The sequence below is a fragment of the Pinus tabuliformis genome, chromosome 1_1 (assembly GCF_031772625.1).
Source record: "Pinus tabuliformis cultivar Carrire ecotype Pingquan chromosome 1_1, CPIR1, whole genome shotgun sequence".
In the NCBI taxonomy this organism is placed as follows: domain Eukaryota; kingdom Viridiplantae; phylum Streptophyta; class Pinopsida; order Pinales; family Pinaceae; genus Pinus; species Pinus tabuliformis.
In genome coordinates this window covers 750,883,540-750,903,848 of record NC_142297.1, presented here as the reverse complement: position 1 = coordinate 750,903,848, position 20,309 = coordinate 750,883,540, and positions in this window count along the sequence as shown.

Genomic DNA, 20,309 nt, shown 5'->3' with positions numbered 1-20,309 from the left:
CATAACATCCAAGACAAAGGAGCAAAGTGAGAAATACACAGAGTCAAAGATCAGGATTAGAACAATTGAAGACTGTAAGGCGAGAATCAATACACAGACAGAGAAGCCGAGAAGACTATTACACAGTGAAGACAAGATGCAAAAGAACGTAGCAGCAAAGCACAGTCATTGGATCAGTCAGATCAACGGACGAGATTGAGGGAGATAGATGGCTAAGATTAAGTCGTGCAAAATAAAGTCAAGAAAATGAAGAGATCAGATTCAACCACATGTTAATGGACGCGGGGTAGTATTCGGGAACAGTACGTAGTATCTTGCGCATTTAAAAAAATGGTAAATGGTAATCTACCATTTCAAACAATTAACCAGAGGGGTCGAAATGTAGCACACGATGGAAAGGAAAAACCACTTATCTCACGTGCTATCGACCTAATATCAATCATGCAAGATTTCATGCGAGATTACGCGATTACCGTTGGATTGAGGTAGGAGAAATAAACGATGGAGATTGACTGGGCTAGTTGGTGTGAGTTATTGAGCGATAACCGTTGGATTAGATGAGATAGATCGACGTGGAAATTTGGTTGCACAAAAGTCCAACGTTGAAATAAATACATCAGCTATGCGACACACGGTTGACGATGATTAGTCAGGTTTGTTGTGAATCGTATGATAAGAAAAAACTGCAGTTATAATCTGATTAAGATGTGATTTATTAGATTCCACTTAAGCATTTAATTAAAGAGAGTTAAACCTTGGGTTATGGAAGGTTTTACTAAATAGGAAAAATAAAATTCTCGGGACATGTATATGACATGAATTTTATATGCATACTCTGGGTATGTGCGGCTTAGGCTGCATCATTTGGTATCAGAGCAGAGCATTCTTTGAAAATTGAGTAACAAACACATAAATTATTTTCCTCATTTAGATAGAGATTGATAGTTCCAACAATGAATTAAGTGAGTTGCAGAAGGTATGATCATAGTAAAGTAGGCTTTATCCAGTAGAAGGAAGAACAAGCATGATGAAGATTGATCACAGGTGGTAGGCTGTGATAACAAAGGAATATTGTTTTCTACTTGGAAGGGAACTTTTGAGGAAGTTTGAAGTGACCTTTATACTATATTTACGTAGATTGCATGAGGAAGAGATGACTTGTTATGTTTGCAGGGTATTGTATTGTTGAAATTCAAACCATTAATACAGAATTATGAACTGTGTTGTTGGTGAAATAGATGCTTAGAAAGAAAATAAAGTTCTGTGTAAATTCTAATTTGTTGAGGTTCAGATTCAAAGCATTATTCAAAGGCAAGGATACATTTTGATCATTCTAGGAATGAGATCTAAATTGATGTGAATGGAAGTCTTGTTCATGATTGATTGCTGTGGCAACAACTGTATGTTGAAAGAATGCAAAGTGGAAGCATGGAGATTAGAGACAGAACTACAAAATCAGATCACAAGAATGGTAAAGACCAACAGATAAGGAGATCCTAAAGATAGTTGATGATGGAAAGAGGGAATACATAAGTTTTGATAAATTAATGATATTTTACAGATTGAGATATATCAAAGAGGTATAAATATGTTGAGGATTGGTAAGCATATGGTCTTTATATTTTTGTATAGGTAGCGGCAGAAGGAAGTGAGAAGTTTGCAACAACCTAGAGCCAAGAGTGCTCAAATGGTTCCAAAGAGGAGATAACCAGAGAGATGTTGAAAGACTGAGCTCAAAGGAGAGAAGCTTGGTGAGGTATCATATAGCAAGGAGGACTTGTTACTGTAGAGGTTTTGTTGCAGCTCACAGAAAGATCATAAAGGCAATTCCACAGAGGATGTGGGTAGAATTTATAAGGGAGAAGAAGGCTACAAGATGATGGAAAAAGGGTGCTAAATCAATCCGTAGGAAATAGATGAGTCAAGAGGAGCTTGACAAGGAGATGGTTCCAGAGGTATACAACCATAGGTCAAGTTTAAGGAGAAAATCTTGATGAAGGGTAGGTACAGAGACTTGCTTAAAAGGGAAGTTTAGGTGTAGTTCACAAGTGAATAGATAAAGTTCACAGAACAAGAAAGGATGACTACTGAAGGTCATTGTAGAAGAGAGAAAGCTGAGATAAATTTCCATCTTGAGTTGTTGATGGAGATGTTGTAGATGAATAAGGAAGACTAGATGCATGGATGGATCATGAAAAGGAGAGTCAAATGGCATAGATTGAAAGTAAAATGGGAGAAAATAGTGAATGCTCAATTGAAGGAAGAGTTACTCAGACTAAATGACTATGTATGTGAGCTCGAATATGGTCCATTACTTTCTGAAAGTAATGAAAAGACAGAGAAGGAATCTACAGAGGAGATGAATCATAGGAAGGATTTAGAATAGCAATGAGATATGATGACTGAAGCATCAAGTGAGACCACAAGGTCTTATGTTTTTAAAACTAATAATTTGTGTATGATTGCAGGTATTACAGGAGAAAAGAAACTTTGTGAATATGTCTTCAGGATGGATGAAGGTCTTGAAGTAAAATGTGACAAACAAAATTTCTTAAAAGAGGAAGAATTTGACTAGTTACAACAGAAAGAGTCGATGGATGAGTTACTTAATGAGGGAAGAAAGTTATTTAAAGCCGTCATAAAGATGGAAGATCACAATCTTATTCTGATGAAGAATGAAGAAATATTGTCTCAGATAGGTAATCTAAAGAATTTGATTAATGTTATTAATGAAGAACAAATGCATGAGAATACTAATGCAGATGATGGGGCAAGGATAGCTCTTGAAGAAGGTTTACAGAGAGACAACAAGGCAAAGTGTATTGAAGAAGAAGGGGAGGTAGATTTATCTCAAGACAAAGAAAAGAAAATCACATAATTGAAGAAAGAAGAAGTCTATGCAAAATATTTAGCAAAGGGAGAAAGGACATCTGATGGTTGGTCAATAACAAAGAAAGGTATGGAAAATTGTGTAAAATTTCCAAATTCTATTCCAATTGAAATTATTGAGTTATATAGAAAATTAGACCTTCAAATTAAAAAGTTGGAAAAGCAGAGGATGTATACTCAGGATAAATTGCTGAAAAAGGAAGACAAAGAAATTGTCATGAATGACAATCATAAGGAAAATGGGATGGTAATAAAAATTTAGCAAATTGACATTATAGAAGAAGGAGTTCATTATTGTGAACCAAAGTAGAGAGATATCATTGAAATAGATGATATGGTAGAGAGTTTAAATCAACATACTAATGTGTTGACAAAGGAATTGGAGGAAAACTCAGAGCAGCATACTGAGATGTTTCCAGAGAAGGAAAAGGTAATGAGGCCTTATGTTTTTAATTCTGATAATTGCTTTATGATTGTAGGATTTGATGAAGATGAGACATACATGTTTCAAGTTGAAGAATCAGTTTTAGAACTGAAGAAGGCTAAAAGTTTCCAGGTCATACATACCGATGAGGGAAGTGAAAAGCATGAAGATACCATGCTTGAAAAAGTTAAATTGACTGTAAGGATCAGTGAAGGGAGTGAAGGACAATTATTGAGGGTTGTCAAGGAAGAGAAAGGAAAATATGTTGGAATTGATGAATAGCATAGTGATGTATTTGAGAGGAATCAAGTACAAAGGGAATTGAAGGATAATATATTTCTTGAAAGTAAATCTACAGATATTGAACAGAGGTTGTTTGGAAAGACACAAGAGGGTAAGGATGAAAGGGCGGTAGTAAGAATTCGACAACTTCAAAGAGAAGACAGTAAACAACAATTTGAAGGTGAGTGGACAAAGTACAACAACAAATGGCAAAGTAATTATCAGTCAGAAGATAAATTGGACCTAGAGATTGAAAGAATAGTAAGATTGATGATGAAGATGCCTCAAAAGAAAACAATAGTAAGAAGGCCAAGCTGCAGTAAGAGAAAGACAATAGCAGACTGTGAAAGCACAGCTAGTGGGGTAAAGAAACATAAAGTGTGGAGACCTGGAGAACAACAACAAACAACAACAACAACCAAAGGAAAACTACAGAACACAATATGGGATCTAGGAGGACAAAGGACGGAAGCACATGATCCGAAGATCATGATTATTTTAACCTTGGGAGTCTAATGTAGGAGTATCCAGCTCAACAATTTCATTATATTCTAGTTAACTTAAGGGGTCTTGTGTTTTCAAGGAAGTTGGATCCCTATGTATCCAATTAATGTAATTATTAATGTCTTGAGTGATTTGGAATAGGAATTAATTAAATATTGGGAGGGTTTTGTAAATGTTGGAGAACATGAGAGAATTAGGATAGTTGAGAGTTCATAGGGATTTATAAAGCTTAGATTAGGAATTAGTTGATGATTTTGTGGATTAGAGAGGATCCTTAGGGATAAAGAAGAGATTGTAGGATTTTGATTGAGAAGGTTATGGATCTAAACTAGGAATTGGTTATAGAATCCTTTTGCATAAATGTAAGCCTAAAAGGCATAGAGAGAGTTAGTTAGTTAGAGAGTTAGTGAGTTAGGGAATTAGAGTTCATAGATTAGATAGGGTTTGACTGTAAGCCTATGGGCAGGAAAGGAAAAGGCCATTGATGTTGAAGATCAGGCCAGAAAGGAATTCTTTTTGTAAATATTTGTTTATTAATACAGATAACTCGATTTCTGAGTTTGTGTGGTGTGACTTGAGTGATTAATTGTAAATTGTATGAGAATTAGGTTATTTCCACATAGTATGTGTATGCAGGTGGAGTTCGAGTAGAACACAGAGAAGAACATGAAAAACCTAGCACAAAAAGGATTACAGTGGTCAGATTGTAGTGAAATCAATTGAAGAATCAAGCTAAAGCTCAGGAGAAACAGTGGTTAAGAGTGTGCAGAAGTAAGATGAGGAGGAAATCATGCACAAAACATCCAAGACAAAGGAGCAAAGTGAGAAATACACAGAGTCAGAGATTGAGATTAGAACAATTAAAGACCCTAAGGCGAGAATCAGTACACAGACAGAGAAGTCGAAAATATTATTACACAGTGAAGACAAGATGCAAAAGAACACAGCAACAAAGAACAATTTTTGGATTAGTCAGATCAATGGACAAGATTAAGAGAGATAGATGGATAAGATTAAGTCACGCAAAATAAAGTCAAGAAAATGAAGAGATCATATTCAACCACGTGTTAATGGACGCAGAGTAGTATTTAGAAGTAGTAAGTAGTATCTCGCGCGCTTAAAAAATGGTAAATGGTATTCTACCATTTCATGTGATTAACCTGAGGGGTTGACACGTAGCACATGATGGAAAGGAAAAACCACTTATCTCACGCACTCTCGACGTGACATCTTTCATGCAAGATTTCAAGCGAGGTTATGCAATTACCGTTGGATTGAGGTAGGAGAAATAAATGGTGGAGATCGGTGGGGCTAGTTGGTTCGTGTTATTGCATAATAGCTGTTGGATTAGATGAGACAGATCGACGATGGAGATTTGGGGGCAAAAATGTCCAACGTTGAAATAAATACATCAGCTATGCGACACATGGTTGATGTTGATTAGTCAGGTTTGTTGTGAATTGGATGGTAAGAAAAATCCTTGGGTATAATCTGATTAAGATGTGATTTATTAGATTTCGGTTAAGCTTTTAATTAAAGAGAGTTAAAACTTGGGTTATGGAAGGTTTTACTAAACTAGAATATCAAAAAGCCTGGGACATGTATATGACATGCAGTTTATATGCATACTGTGGGTATGTGCGGCTTAGGCTGCATCAAACCTTGACCTGGAAGAGAGTTAAAGCTCCCACAATGCTCTCGTTGGTTGGAAAGGTGCATTAAAACCAAAATTAAGCAATGGTATGCTAGATGGTGGGTTGGAAAGAGGCTTTGTCCTATCAATATTCACCCTATTCTAAATTGGCTAGAGCAAACCTATCGAGGTAGAAAAATATATACAATATAACTTTAAATTAAAATTTAAAAATTATATCTAAAGTATTGAACATGTGGCATTCCATAAAAGTTAACTATCTAGAAAGGGAAAATAATCAACAACTTTTGGGGAAGTTACCATAAGTTCCATTTTGAACAATCAAGTTTTGTTTGGACATATGACATTTACACCACATGACAAATTCATAGACTTAGAAAGTTTAAAATTCTAGAGATATATTAGGACAAAGGTTCGCTTCATAACCATTTTCAAGAAAGGGCTATAAAGGTACCGAACTTACGATAAATAAAACTTTTGATTGGAAGATCTATTTTTACTCATTCAAAATTTTTAATAATGAGAAACAAATATGAGTATTATTTGTTTTTACATGGAATATAGTTATACAAAATTTGATACTCCCGATAAACCTCCAAAGAGATCAAACATGACCTGAGAAGATAGAGAAGAGATTTTTCACTATATGTTGAAATCGGAGAATCAATTTTAATGAATTGGGTGGTAATGTAATAACCAATAACGATTTTAAAATTAATATACAATAGATGGAATAAAAGGAGTATATGGAAAAGAAGGTGAATGAAAACATGGAACAAATGAAAAAGAAGATGGAAGAATTGAAAGAGTCCATCTAATCCATATTTTGACATACTATAGTTAAAAAACTCTTTAAAGGAGATATCAAGATGTAAGGAAATCATGAAAATGTGGAGGAAATAAACATTGAATTTTATAATCGTGATTATTCATCACCTTTAGATATGCATCATTGAGGGTTCCGTTTAAAATCACAAAAGTACTTAATTTCGAAGATTTGAATGAGAAAATTTGGTGGTAAAGATTTATAATGTGGATATTCCAAATGGAGAAATTATTTTATCTGTACCAAGTTCCAACTATACAAAAGGTAACTCTTAAATTTCTATTTAGAAATTGATTAGTTTGTTTTGTTCGAGTGACTTTGTCAAGGAAAAAAATATATCTTTTAATATCTAAGACCAATTTTACAAATGAATTAATAAAAAATTATGGGGATGTTAAAAGAAAAAGATTATTAGTAACTTGATAAATCTGCCAAATGTAGAGCACATCCATCCATTCCAAAACCTTATCCTTAGGGTAAATAAAATTCCAAAGGACAATTTTTTAGATCTCTTTGTGGGAACATTAAAGCAGAAAACTCAAGATGAGGTGTATACATTTTGACCTAAGTCCCTAGAGCATGATTTTATGATCTGTAAAATTCCATGGATATTCCATTAAACAATTTATCATGATAGATCTAGTAAAATATATTAGAAAATTAAAAATACATACTTTGAGGGTTAATTTCGCCTTATATTTCTAGATTTGTTAATTACTATCTATTGTGTATTCATGCAAATTATAATTATCCTGAAAATGGAGAAAGAATATAAAACCAACTCACAAACCACAATAACACAAGATATCACTTGGAAAACCCTTTTAGGAGAAACTAATCTAGATGGTGAGGTTACCTCACTCTCTCTTTCATTGAATGGAAGTATATGTCAGTAGAAAGGAGTGAGACTTGTGGTTCATTGGATGCTACAATATAAACCCCCTATATTTTCTCTCTCTCTCTCTCTCTCTCTCTCTCTCTCTCTCTCTCTCTCTCTCCACTCTTAGATACTCTACTCATCTAGAAAACAAAATTCAAAATGCACTAGAATAGAATAGAACCCATTTTCCCCCTAGTGGCTTAGTTATAAGATATCCCAATAGCCTACTAGTGGTTAAGATTGACTCCTTCAGCTAGTAAACATAATTACAATATGAAATATTCTAGAGTCTTAATCATCATGATCACATGGATATCCCATTTTCCATGAATAATGGGGTTGAAATGTCATCCTCTCAAATAATGGGTCAAAATAGGAAGGTCAACTTTTGAGAGGCATAAGTTTTGCATACAATCTCTGATTAAGGTGATTCTTACACTGTTGGAAAGTTATCTATGTGTAGAATAGTGTTAGGGCTAAGAACTTAAGAGACAAAAATAATCCAAAATAATCCATTTGATTCCGCACACTACAAGAATTTCAGATCCCAATTCGTAAAATTGGGGATTGCTGCTAAAAATGGTCATATGAAATGATTCCTCCACTTTTTCCACTATAAAAGAATAAATATGAATGAAAAATAACATAATGATCCAAACCACATAATTTTATTATGGAAAGTAATGCATACAGGAAAAATATGACTACTAGAAGTTTGGTGAATAACTATAGACAACATTGTGTTCACATATGAACTTCACTTGACACCTCAATAAGTGGAAAAAACAAGAGAAAATGGAATATGTTTTGTTTATGACAATGATTATCTTAAGAGGAATAATGTGGTCAGAAGAGATTATTTTACATAGATGTTGAAGATGAATAAGATCAAGAATTGGAACCATCAAAATATTAGAACTAACATAGATTACTCCAACCATATCTTTATCATTAATTGGCCATAATTTATAATCAATAAACACTTAGGATATAAGGATATATTGAAAGAAAAAATGAAATAGTGATTATTGACTTTGCTAGAACATATAACTTCATTGATTCCAAAGAAGCAAAAATTTGCAATTGATTTATATATCTAACCCTATAGTATCAACTAATAATTGTAGATGAAGAAGCTATAAATTACTCATGAAATTTCCATTGCATTAAGCTCACTATGTGGGAGTATTTAATTGATAGTCCTATAATTTCCATCCAAATTGGTGGTATTGATGTTATAGTAGGATCATGGTTATAATAATTGGGAACAAAGGCTATTAACATTCAATAAATTTTTAAGAATTTCCTAAGTAAATAAATTTAAAAGTTATGGGTATTAAATGGAAATACTATAATGAGATAATCTCTAATAGAATGACAAAATTTCTCAGAAAGGAACATAATGGTGTAATTTCATAAATTTTCTCATTAAATGTTTAGTGGATCTCTATAAAATTATTGGCAAGCATTAAAATGTATTTGAAGAGATCCATAAGGGCGTTCCACCTACCTAATATTATGATCATGCTTTTTTCCATCTACAACTAGGAACTGTACCATCTAACATTAGGCCGTATAGGTAAACATATGCACAAGAGAGAGAGGTTGAGAATATGGTTCAAGAAATGTTAGAGGGTGGTACTATTTATCCTAGACAAAGTTATTTCTCTGCACCAGTGATAATGGTTCAAACAAGGAAGATTCATGGCATATGTGTCCAATTTATGGACAACTCAAGAAAATGGCAATCAAATATAAGTTCCTTATTCATGTCATTGATGAATTATTATATGAATCATAAGGAGACATTTTATTACTAATATTTAACTCCTTTTGAGATATTATAAAATTAGGATGACACATGCAAACATTCCCAAATTATCCTTTAACACATAAGAAGGTAATTAGGACTTTTGGTAATGCTATTTGACCCTACAAATTCACTTTCAATGTTTCAAATATTAATGTATTATATTTTTAAACCACTTCATAGAAATTGTTTCTTAATATCTTTTTATTATATAGTAATCTATATAAAGATTAGAAAGACCATGTACAACACATTGATAGGGTCTTAAAATTAATTGAGGAGAGACAACTATATTGAAGGGCTTCCAAGTAATCCTTACAGTTGAAGAAGGGGAATATTTACATCATATTGTATCCCATGAAGTTTTTAAAGTGGGCCCTAATAAAATAAATCTAAAATGGAATGGCCAATTCCCAAATATTTCAAGACTAATAGAAAACCCTTTGTGTTGACAAAAAATTACTAGAAAATTGTCAACAAATAACATGAAATATAAACACCTCTGATTGCATTATTGAAGGAGGAATTTTCTTAGATGAATGAACCAACCAAATATTTTGAAAAACTTGAGGAGACTATGTGTCTGACTAATTTCATGGTTGCTCTTGAGTCAACAAGATTTTTTATTATGGAGTGGGGTGCCTGAAGCCATGGAATTGGTATGGAGTTAATACAAATATGAAATACGCTTGCCTTTCAAGAAATGAACTTAGAAGAAAGAACTTGCTCAAACTAATTTATGAAAGGAAATGTTTTCCATATTACATGTGTACCTATAAGGAATAATGTAGATCTATCTATAGCCAACACATCAACTAAAAATGTGTTGCCTATTGCATTTTCTTGTGCATGTGTACCTATAGGGATAATGTTATGATATCCCCTATAGTTAGTCCCTCTTATAAACACTATTTTGAATTGTATTCATGTAAATAATGAGGAAAATGCAACACATTAACTAGCTGAGTAGTGCATACAGATTCAGAGCATTGACGAGGAGATTTCCTATAAACCCAAGCCTTACATTTAAGTTATCACCTAAATCCCTAATGGGAGGGTTGGAATTTCTATACAGGTATTTAATGGAGGAAATGGGCTATTGATTAGAGGACGAGTTCCCATACTTTCTTCTTGGATCGTGTTGATATAGTCAACATGCAAGAGGAAGTTGGGGGGAAAGAATCCCAAAAAAAGGAGAGACTTAGAGGCATTGTTATTAATGGGGAGAAGGGGAGGAAATTCTAAAGAGGAGGATAGCCAAAGAGAAAAATGTGGGTGGAGTTTGGAAGCTTTGCAGCTCTATCTGGGAAACTTGACTACCCATTTTTCTGATATAAATGCTTTTGGAATGGACACTTGTGCATGTATTAAGGCTATGCTCATGCCTAAGTGATGCTTAATAAGTCTTTTCAGTGTTCCCATGTGTCAAAATCCTGGGAGATTTCAATGGAGTTGCAATTCTCTAGTGATAGCAAAGTTACTGAACCTATGGGGTTTTCTTGTAAATCATCACTTGAGCTATGAATTTTCCCAGGATTGATAAACCACTAAGAAACTAGCTGGGTTGAGAAACTATTGGTTAGGTTGAGGCATCCCTGTGCTAGTGGACTGATATAAACCTGGTGTAGCCATGGGGATGAGAGCATAGGTTCTAACACCATTGATAAGATACTGGATAAGTGCACTCTTATTCATATAGTAGCTAACACCATTGGTAAATATTCTTTCATTGATGCATATCCATATCTAGAACTGAAATGAGACTCTTTATGCCTTACTTGAACCATTGTGTTGTTTTGTTATTGGTCGCATGTCACTGAGGTGTTATAGCTAGGATCTGTTGAGATGTCACCTTAGAATGGACCTTGTCATGTGTGACTATTTGAGAACTCTCGCGAAATTACCTCCGCATACTATGAATTCGGCTTAGGGGTGGTGGACTACAAGAAGTGTTGCAGTGTAGTTGGCCTATGGTCCATGGAATGTTGAAGTACCACTCTCAGCTGCCAGTTATTTGAAGATAATAAGATAAGTTTATTACTTGTATACTTGATGTATTGAAAATATGAAAATTGTTTCTATGTGATAAGTACACGTACTACTATTATAAATGGAGGAATACATTATTTTTATCTATGTTTGATGATATTATTTATATATTTATGTGATTGTCATGTTTATAAGGGGACTTAAGGGCTTTGTGTTATGATAATCCATTCATGAACCACAAATTTGTTCATATGGTCCAGTGTGATTGTAGAATGTGGTCAACTAAGCTGTTACAGTTGGTGAATTCCATCGACTAGTAATCTAGTCAACAAGAAGGCCAAGTTGACATTTGGTCAAGAGGGTGGTTGTTACAATGTCAAACATTCATGAAAAAAGGTTGAGGCACAAGTTAATGGTGGGGAAGACCAACATGGCTTCATTTGGAGTTTACCAAAGGCTACGTAAATACTGTGGTTTGTTGAAGATCAAGCTGAGTCGATGAGTTGTGCCTTGTGCATGGTTAGAAAGGTTTTAAATTTCCACAATAAGAACCTAGTAGCTAGTGTGTGGCCATTATAGAAGGACTAAGATTGTTGGGGCACCCAATTCATCATAGGATACCGACCGATGAGGCAATAGCTTGTTCATTACTTACATGTATGAATTTTTTTGCATAGGGAAAAGGTCCCTAAAGAGTGTGGGACATATTCATTATCATTTTCCTAGAGTGAATTTATGAGGGATTTGTTCAATTTCATGTGTTAATCTTAATAACTGTGAGCCTAGATGAAGGTATTGATTAGCTGGAAACATTAAGTCTCTGTCGACTCAGATTAGGGTCTTCCCTTGTCGTGGTAAGTCGATTGGTTGGGTCCTTTTGAATGATCTTGTCTAGTCATGGAAGGTTGACTAGTTGGGTCATTTCGACTAATATTTTCTAGTGATGATAAGTCAATTGGTCAGGTCATTTCGATTGATCATGTCTAGTCATGGTAAGTCGATTGGTTAGGTCATTTTGAATGATCCTATCTAGTTGCCTAATAATGGTAGATTTAATTTTTGTGATAATTCGTCTGGTTGTGGGAAGTATATTGATGAGGTTATCTCTTTTATATTTTTTATTGCTCATGTTTGGTTGGCTAGTTGGATTGTGTTGCAAATCACTTGACTAGTTGAGCACGAAAGTGCATTCAAAATTTAATTCCAAAGTTTATAACCCCATTTCCATAATGATACCATGGAGGTCAGGTTAATTTAAAGTAACACCTTCCATAAGAGTTGGTTTAGTCTAAGTGGGGTAAGGGACAATTATAGAGTGGTATCAGAGCTAAAGGTTCAACACCAGACCTCTAGAGATAAAGGTCGGACTCCAAGGAAATATGATAATATGTTAAGAGTATGTCAAATGTAATGTTAGAGCATCAAACATCAAAACTTGGACTAGTTGAGTTCAGGAGAGATGAAAAAGCAAGGGTTCTATGTTGGACCTTTGTGGAAAAAGAAAATTTAGAACTCTGTTATAGAGTGTTGTGTTTCTAATGATTACATGAAATGTGTAATTAGGTGTTGGTTGCAACACTGTGCTTGATGAGTATGTGCCAATTGCAGATTGAATATGTCTGGATATCAATGATGAAGATATCATGATTTTGAAATGATAAGAGGTAAAAGATTCTAATGTGTTAGATTATTTTCTAACTAACTTTTAAGTTTGCAGATGCCATGGATGCTAGTCTACTTAAGAGGTCTATTTTGATTGGATGATGATAGTCTTGGTAAAAAGGATGATTTCAAATCTTGTGATAACATGGTTATACAACATGTTGATATGTATTCCTGATTTTTGGAACATGTGGCTGACATCAAGTTTAGGTGTGTAGACTGTTGTAGATCAACATGCTTCATGTCAACATGGAAAAATAATAAGTTAATTTGTTTACATTAGTGAAAACTAATAGTTGAGTGTGTGTGTGTGTGCGTGTGATAGAACATAAGAAGTCTCAGTTGTAAGAAGAAGAAAAAGCATGGACAATGTTATTTGATGTTATTACCATGAAAATAACGTTTTTTGGGTTTGGTTCTTTAACAATGCATTAAGATTCTCATGCAACCTCAAGCCTTTTCCTTTCTGCAATGTGCATTTCAATGGAATACAAGCATCTTGTGTTAATGGCCATGGCATCACTCCAATGGAATTAGGGTTTTAAGGACTTTTTTCATGCATGTTCTACTTAGATTCCCTCTCACTAAGATGCAAGCATAAATTGAGTCCTTAACATGGTAGTTGTATGATCATCATTGGAATTGAGCCAATTCATATGTTGTTTGGTTTAATAGGTTCGAGGAAGTGTTGTTCACATACCCAAGATTAAATCCTGAAATACACATATGTACATTATTTATCATACCTTTAAGAAATTCATTCAGATTAGTAGTATTTGTAACATCATTTCAAACACCTCTAACAATTTTGTAACAAATATTTTAAGAACCCAACTTGCTAATTCCTTATTTATTGTGCTTTTAGGTCTTAACATCGAAGTTTGTAAAGGCATTTCTTGTTGCATATAGTCTTACCAACACATATTAGTATTGTACATGGAGGACCGGTAATGAAGAGTGTTTTGTTCCCCATAAAAGGAATGATGCAACCTCATAGACAAAGAGAGACCAAAGTATTTGAGTCATCACTAATGACCAAAATACATAAGGTTTTTACATTGTAAGGCCTGATTTATTAACATATCAAGGATGATGATAAGGTGAACGATCAAACACATATTAGATAAAGCCTTTAAGGGGTCACTAACATGCCTAGAATGAAGGGAACCCTAAGGACTGAAGTGTTAGGTGATGACCAACGAACATGATATAGTGATGAGGGCTCTATCAGGTAAACAATGAATACATATAAGTGATTTCACTAATCACGTGGCATATATGCATGTAAAAATATTACCCATGCAGCCATCACACACGTTTAGGGATAATTGAAAATACATTCCTCACCTATTGCATGTCAAGACACAACAAAGGAGAGGAAAATATATTTGCTATTATGAGCTTGGATAAATGGATGACCAAAAAACCCTATCATTTAGTCTTTCTTGCAAAAGTTGAGAGAATTTTTAAAGAACGACGAGGGGATTCCTCATGAAGCTATTGAAATCACCAGGTGCTTTACTTTGGATACCCTATATCCACATCCAACAGGTAAAAGCGCACATGGTATTATAGCCTTAAAGCCTCATTCAGGGCTTGATTTTTGGACATTAGGCCAAAAAATGTATTGAAGGGCCATAAAATAAATTGGGAGGGTATAATCACCATGTCAAGAATAGGTTGCAAGTCACAAAAACATCCTGTAGTGCTCTATTGTAGGAGATGCAACCTACACTGCGTTGCAATTACATGACCTCTACTAATTTTCAACAGTATGACTCAACCAAGAACTGTGACTAAGATACTCTACCATATTGTAAGGTCCCAAGTTGTAGAGCTAGCCTCTATGGACCCTTCAAAGGAGGAATGCAACCTACTCATTTCTAACCTATGACATCTTCTCAAGTCATAAGTCCAATCAATGACCTCTCCTTAAGTCACATTTATTTGTGTCCTCTCCTCAAGTCACACTCCCAAAGGAAATTGACATAATGATTATAAAAGGTGTTGGGGATCTGTCACATAATCCTTTGACCGTCGATGACAAAGGTGAGTTGATCCTGGTATAGGGAAGATATTAAAGTTGTCGTGATCAATCTAGGGGAGCAAGAACTCCTAGCATGTGATTTTTTAAATTTTGATAGAAATATAACATGCCTCAAGTGTGATTGTAAGCGTCCAAAGGATGAGGATATCAAACTGATGTTACAGGTGATATTCAACTATCTAAACATTCAGAACATAAGTTAACACATCCAATTAAGACAAAAATTTCTTCAGAGGCCTAGAATGATAAATATGATCATGGTTGTATAAGTGATGATGATGTTATTAATAGTGGAAGGAGGAGCAAAGGGTCAAATGTGACCTGTTCAGTGAACAAGAAGTGCGACTAGTTCATCTTATTTACACCAGGTCACAAAATCACAATTGTGAGCATCAACAATCAACTAGAAAGTGCAATCTGCGCTACATTGGGACTATTCGATCTCTCTACATGTTTCAATTACCAAATGCAGCCCTCTACATGTCTCCATTTCTAGATGTGATCTATACAAGTCTATTTTATATATGTGAGTCACAATTCCATTTATTAGTTGCAATATCCATCTGTGACCCCCCACAAGTTGCAAGATTTACCCTCAGTGCTATGCTTTCAAAAGTGGGACTCTCTCACTACGAAAAATCCCATAGATTAAAAAAATGTGATCTCTCTACTCTGGTCACACAATTTATAATCCTATGACTGAGACGTCATGAATTATGCAAATGAAGATGCAGTAATACAATGGAAACATGCCTCAGGTAGTATAAAGGATAAAACAAGAGTTTCCCTTGATATAAAAAATCAAAAGAATATAAATATATATTGGTACACGTTGCATAAAAGGCCACTCAAATAATTGTGAAGGGACAGGATCCTACAAAGTGAACACTATAAACACGCTAGGCATCAGAAAGTGCATTGGCCACATTGAACTCATTTCCAACATCAAAAGGAGATTATACCACATGCTGAAAAGAACAATATTACGCAGGTAAAACTGGGCTCTGTCACTTCCCTGCATACACATTTGGAAACTAATTCACTATGAAAAATAGACGATAGGACTGACTCCCATATGACAATGATGAAGTCAAATCAAACAAAGATAGATAAATTTGACAATATCATGAAGGCATATATATATGGTGGCTATCTTATTTCCAATAATGCAACAAAGAATCCAATATGTTTTCACGCTCAATATACCTAATGAAAGGGAAAGCCAAACAATTTGTCATTAGGATGTATTGCTCATTACAAATATATTGTGGTAGAGGTGGACTACCAAAGCTAGTAAGGAGCCACAAGAAGAAAAGGTGGCACATGAGGGGCATTTTCCTAAAAGAGTGTTGGGTATTTTCAACAAAATTTTGTCCTCACAACATTCTAAAGTTGGTATTCCTTATACAAAGTGTTTCCCAGCTTGATAGGTTTTGGTTAAGCATGTGTCAAAGTTACTTCGTACAGAGGAGCATGAGGTGCTTGATGGTTGTTGCAATAAAGTGGAAATAACTTCTCATTATATGATTGATTTAATTAGAAGAACTATAAAGGATGAAAACTATGTAGGTTCAAGGTCACGTCACTATGTCTTGAGTTATGTTGAGGAAACAATTGTTGATGTTTCATTTTTAAAATAAGACAGGGGAATATCTTGTGAATATTGTTTTCCAAAGTTTTTGTCGCATCTCAGAATCTAGAAATCTTGCCAATAGATAGGGAAGCTATAACTAAGGAACTGCATGCACATAATATCAGTATGCACTACATTGGCCAAATGGTGAATATGGAAAAGGATTTTCCCCACATTTTGGATCTTTGTATTGGTTATTAGGGAAACTTGGGACTAGATACAACTGCTTGCAATGTGCTAATGTACTATTTTAATGTGAAAGTAGGTAAAATTGAAAGAGATGCATATGTGGGGATAGTTGAAGTAGAAAGTTGTAAAATTATAATGGAGGATATGAGTATTGGCAAGAGGCTTCTTCCAAAACATGGTTAGGGAAACTTAGGAAAATATTGCATAGGTTATACAAACAGTGACAATATTGTGATGTGGGAAATTTAGTATACATGGGTCCCAAAATTGATATTTGATTTTCATGAATATGTCATGTTTCTAATGCTAAATTTTGACGATAAATGTATATGACCTATGTGATTTTGTTTGCAAGTTGAAAAAAAGGAATGAAAATGATGAACTATTTAGAGGAAACTAGTGTTTCTCATAAAAGTTGTGCAACTAGGGTTTTGATAAGCCAGAACCCAGATCCACACATGCTTCTAGAACTAGCTAGAAATTGCAAGGACATAACATCAAAGTTGTTTCGATGCAAGTGAGGTGCAATAACATGAAAATAGTAATTTAATACCACAAGTGAACAAAGCGATCTTATCTCGTGACCTAGAAAAAACATTGGAATGAGTACTTTAGGGTTTCCAAGAACCCTTTGTATTCATGCCATGTCTTCCCTGTTATCACTCAGGTTTTCCCAAAAGTTGTAAGAAAGGGAAAGGAGGTCGAGGTAACCACAGACCAATCTTTTAGGTACAGAATCTAGCCAATCTGTATCCAAATAGGGCTCTCTCTTTATGATTTAACTTTTTTTTTAAAGGTATTAGGTGAGTTATGAAGTTCTGGAGTTTTGTTTGAGTTTGGGTGGTGAGATTCAATAGAGCGGAGAGGTAAGAGAGAGTAGTTTAGTCCATTGGGCTAATGGAGTCAAAGAAGATGGCTTTCCGCATTTGGTTTCTTAACAGAGGATGGTTTCACAGAGCAAGGTGGTCAAATAGGGAACAAATAAAGACTGGAAACAGATGGAATGGGCTCAAATGGGGTGAAGGGTAGTTAAGAATTCTTCAACCTATTTAAAGAGGGAAAAATGGATGATTACTGATAAGAAGTAGTGAAGTATTCTTTAACAAATAATCAACATGAAATAATTAGGGAAATAGGAGAAATTAAGATTTCACTGCTTATCCTAATTCTGAAGAAAACACAAAGAACAATAATGATTGAAAAAAGAGTGCAATCAAGCATATTCTGAAATTAAATCTTTCTTTATCATTCAGATTGTGAAACACAGATGATATAATAAACTAATAAAACTTTAAAACACAAGATATAGAGGACTTATTGATCCGGTGATTGATTCAAGAAGTGTGTGACAAGTCCTTTGCTTTAATTCCTCATCCAGTAAGCCATAAAATATTTGATTCCAACAGCTCTTTATTCCAAAAATCAATATTACATCAAAGTCTAGGAATCCATCAACAATACTCCATTTGAGGGAATATTTATGCAGAAAATTATACAACAAATATCTCAGTGAGATAATATCTAGGATGACTAAAAATATTTTTACAAAAAACAGAAACTGCTAGCCTTGAAAATAGGGAACAGATGAACTGATGTTGTGCTAGTCTCGTTTTTGTTGAATGTGCTGGAGGCAAGCCCTAAGATTCGGCTTGCAATGGCTGCCTGTCTTAACTGATACTCTTTAACTGCTCTGATACCCTTTGACTGTGATCTGATACGCTTTGACATGTTTTGACCCCTGCTCATCGCTGTCTGGTAAAATGCTCTGTCTGGTCATCTTTCCTCTGTCAATTTGTGTCTCTGAAGGTCCAATGGTTAGGGTAGCAATCTCCTAGTATTTCTCTTTATTTCTCTCTTCTGTGAGCTTGGAAGTCCCTCGGTGTTGGTTCAAACTGTGTTAAAGAGGAAGACTGCAAAATGCAGGTTGAATGGCAGGCTGCGGAGCTCGTGATATCGTCTTTCTGGTCAGGAGGTGGTCGAGAAACTGGAGCAGATCGTTTTTTGCATGAGAGCGTGATATGCAGCAAAATATAGCAAAAATGACATTTTACCCTTTTATTTGACAAAATGAAGTTTTGGCGGGATTTTTTGATTTGATTGGGTGGATGACGTAAGTGGTATGGATGATGTCAACATAGGGCAGATGACGTGGTGGGAGTACGGGGGCAGATGACATGGTGGATGACGTTAGCCGTACCAGACCTGTCGTCAACAGATGATGTCAGCATTAGGGTGGTAAGCGGTTTACCCTGCACCACTTTTGGGGTTGAGCAGTTTTGGGTCAGGAGGGAGCGAGCACCCCAGATGGACGACACGTGGCAGCGGTATGGGCGGAAAATTGCCAGCCCCCGCGAGTTATCATTTGGTCAAAAGGTGGGTTGCGATATCAATGTGGACCGTTGGATGTACGGGGGTTGATCAAACGGCTGACGGGAGGTGAAGTAGGGCGAGGGTTTCACTGTGCGGGCCCGGTCATAATAAACTATGTTTTTAAATATTTCTGGCGCAATTTTATTTGTTCGCGGGACCAGTTATTAATTAACCAGGGGTTAATTAATCCCTTTAGTGCTGCAGGGGAAAGGTTATGGTTCTTAATAAGTTTCAAATAAACTCATTAACCCATATTTAAATAGCGTTTAACGGTTATAATTAACCAGGGGTGGGGATAAATAAAATATTGGGGTTTTGTATTATATTTATACGGGAAAGGGAATAAGTGTATGGGAATTATATAACAAAATTTTAGATTTAATATGAAAATGGATTGAAATGAAAAGTGCTAAGTTACATGTTAAAAATTAATATGAATTATGAAATGATAATAAGTGCTAAGTTAAAGACAATTGACTTTTATAGTTAAACTTAGGCTTAGGATGAAAAGAAGGGATTTTGAGGTGATATCATGCATCTTCCTAAGTAAAATAGGGTTTTTACTTAGGGAAGCTTTATGAAATGGAATGAGTAGTTTATGAGTGATATTAAGAACAGATCATAATATTTTTTGGGGGAGTTAGTGAATGATCAAGGAAAAGTATGAAGGGGAGTTAGTTATTTAACCTTGCTCACTTGAGCTACATCAAGTATAATTTCCACCATTGCACTGGTGATAGAGATAAAGATTAACACATTTAGAGACATAATCAATCACAAGTATCATTCTGCAACACCAATCTACCTACCCTACCTACTTGGGCCTAGCATTTTTTCCTTCTTTACTTGGGTGCACTTAGACTGGAAAACCCTTTTCAACTTTACTTTTCTTTTCATGGTAAGCCTACCTAAGTCTGCACTTATTACATCCAAGGGCTTAGCTTAAACTATTGAGCTCCTTTTTATTTACTCTACCTATCTACTTATCTACCAAGATTAGACAGTTTGGTCATATTTTATTCTCTATCTCTAAAACATGATATTCAAATATGAACTAGCCAAGATTAAGCCGTTTGGCCATTCATCAATTGTGGCATAATTTAACAAGCTACACACAATGCTTATTACAGAAAAATAAAAAGTAGTGGCA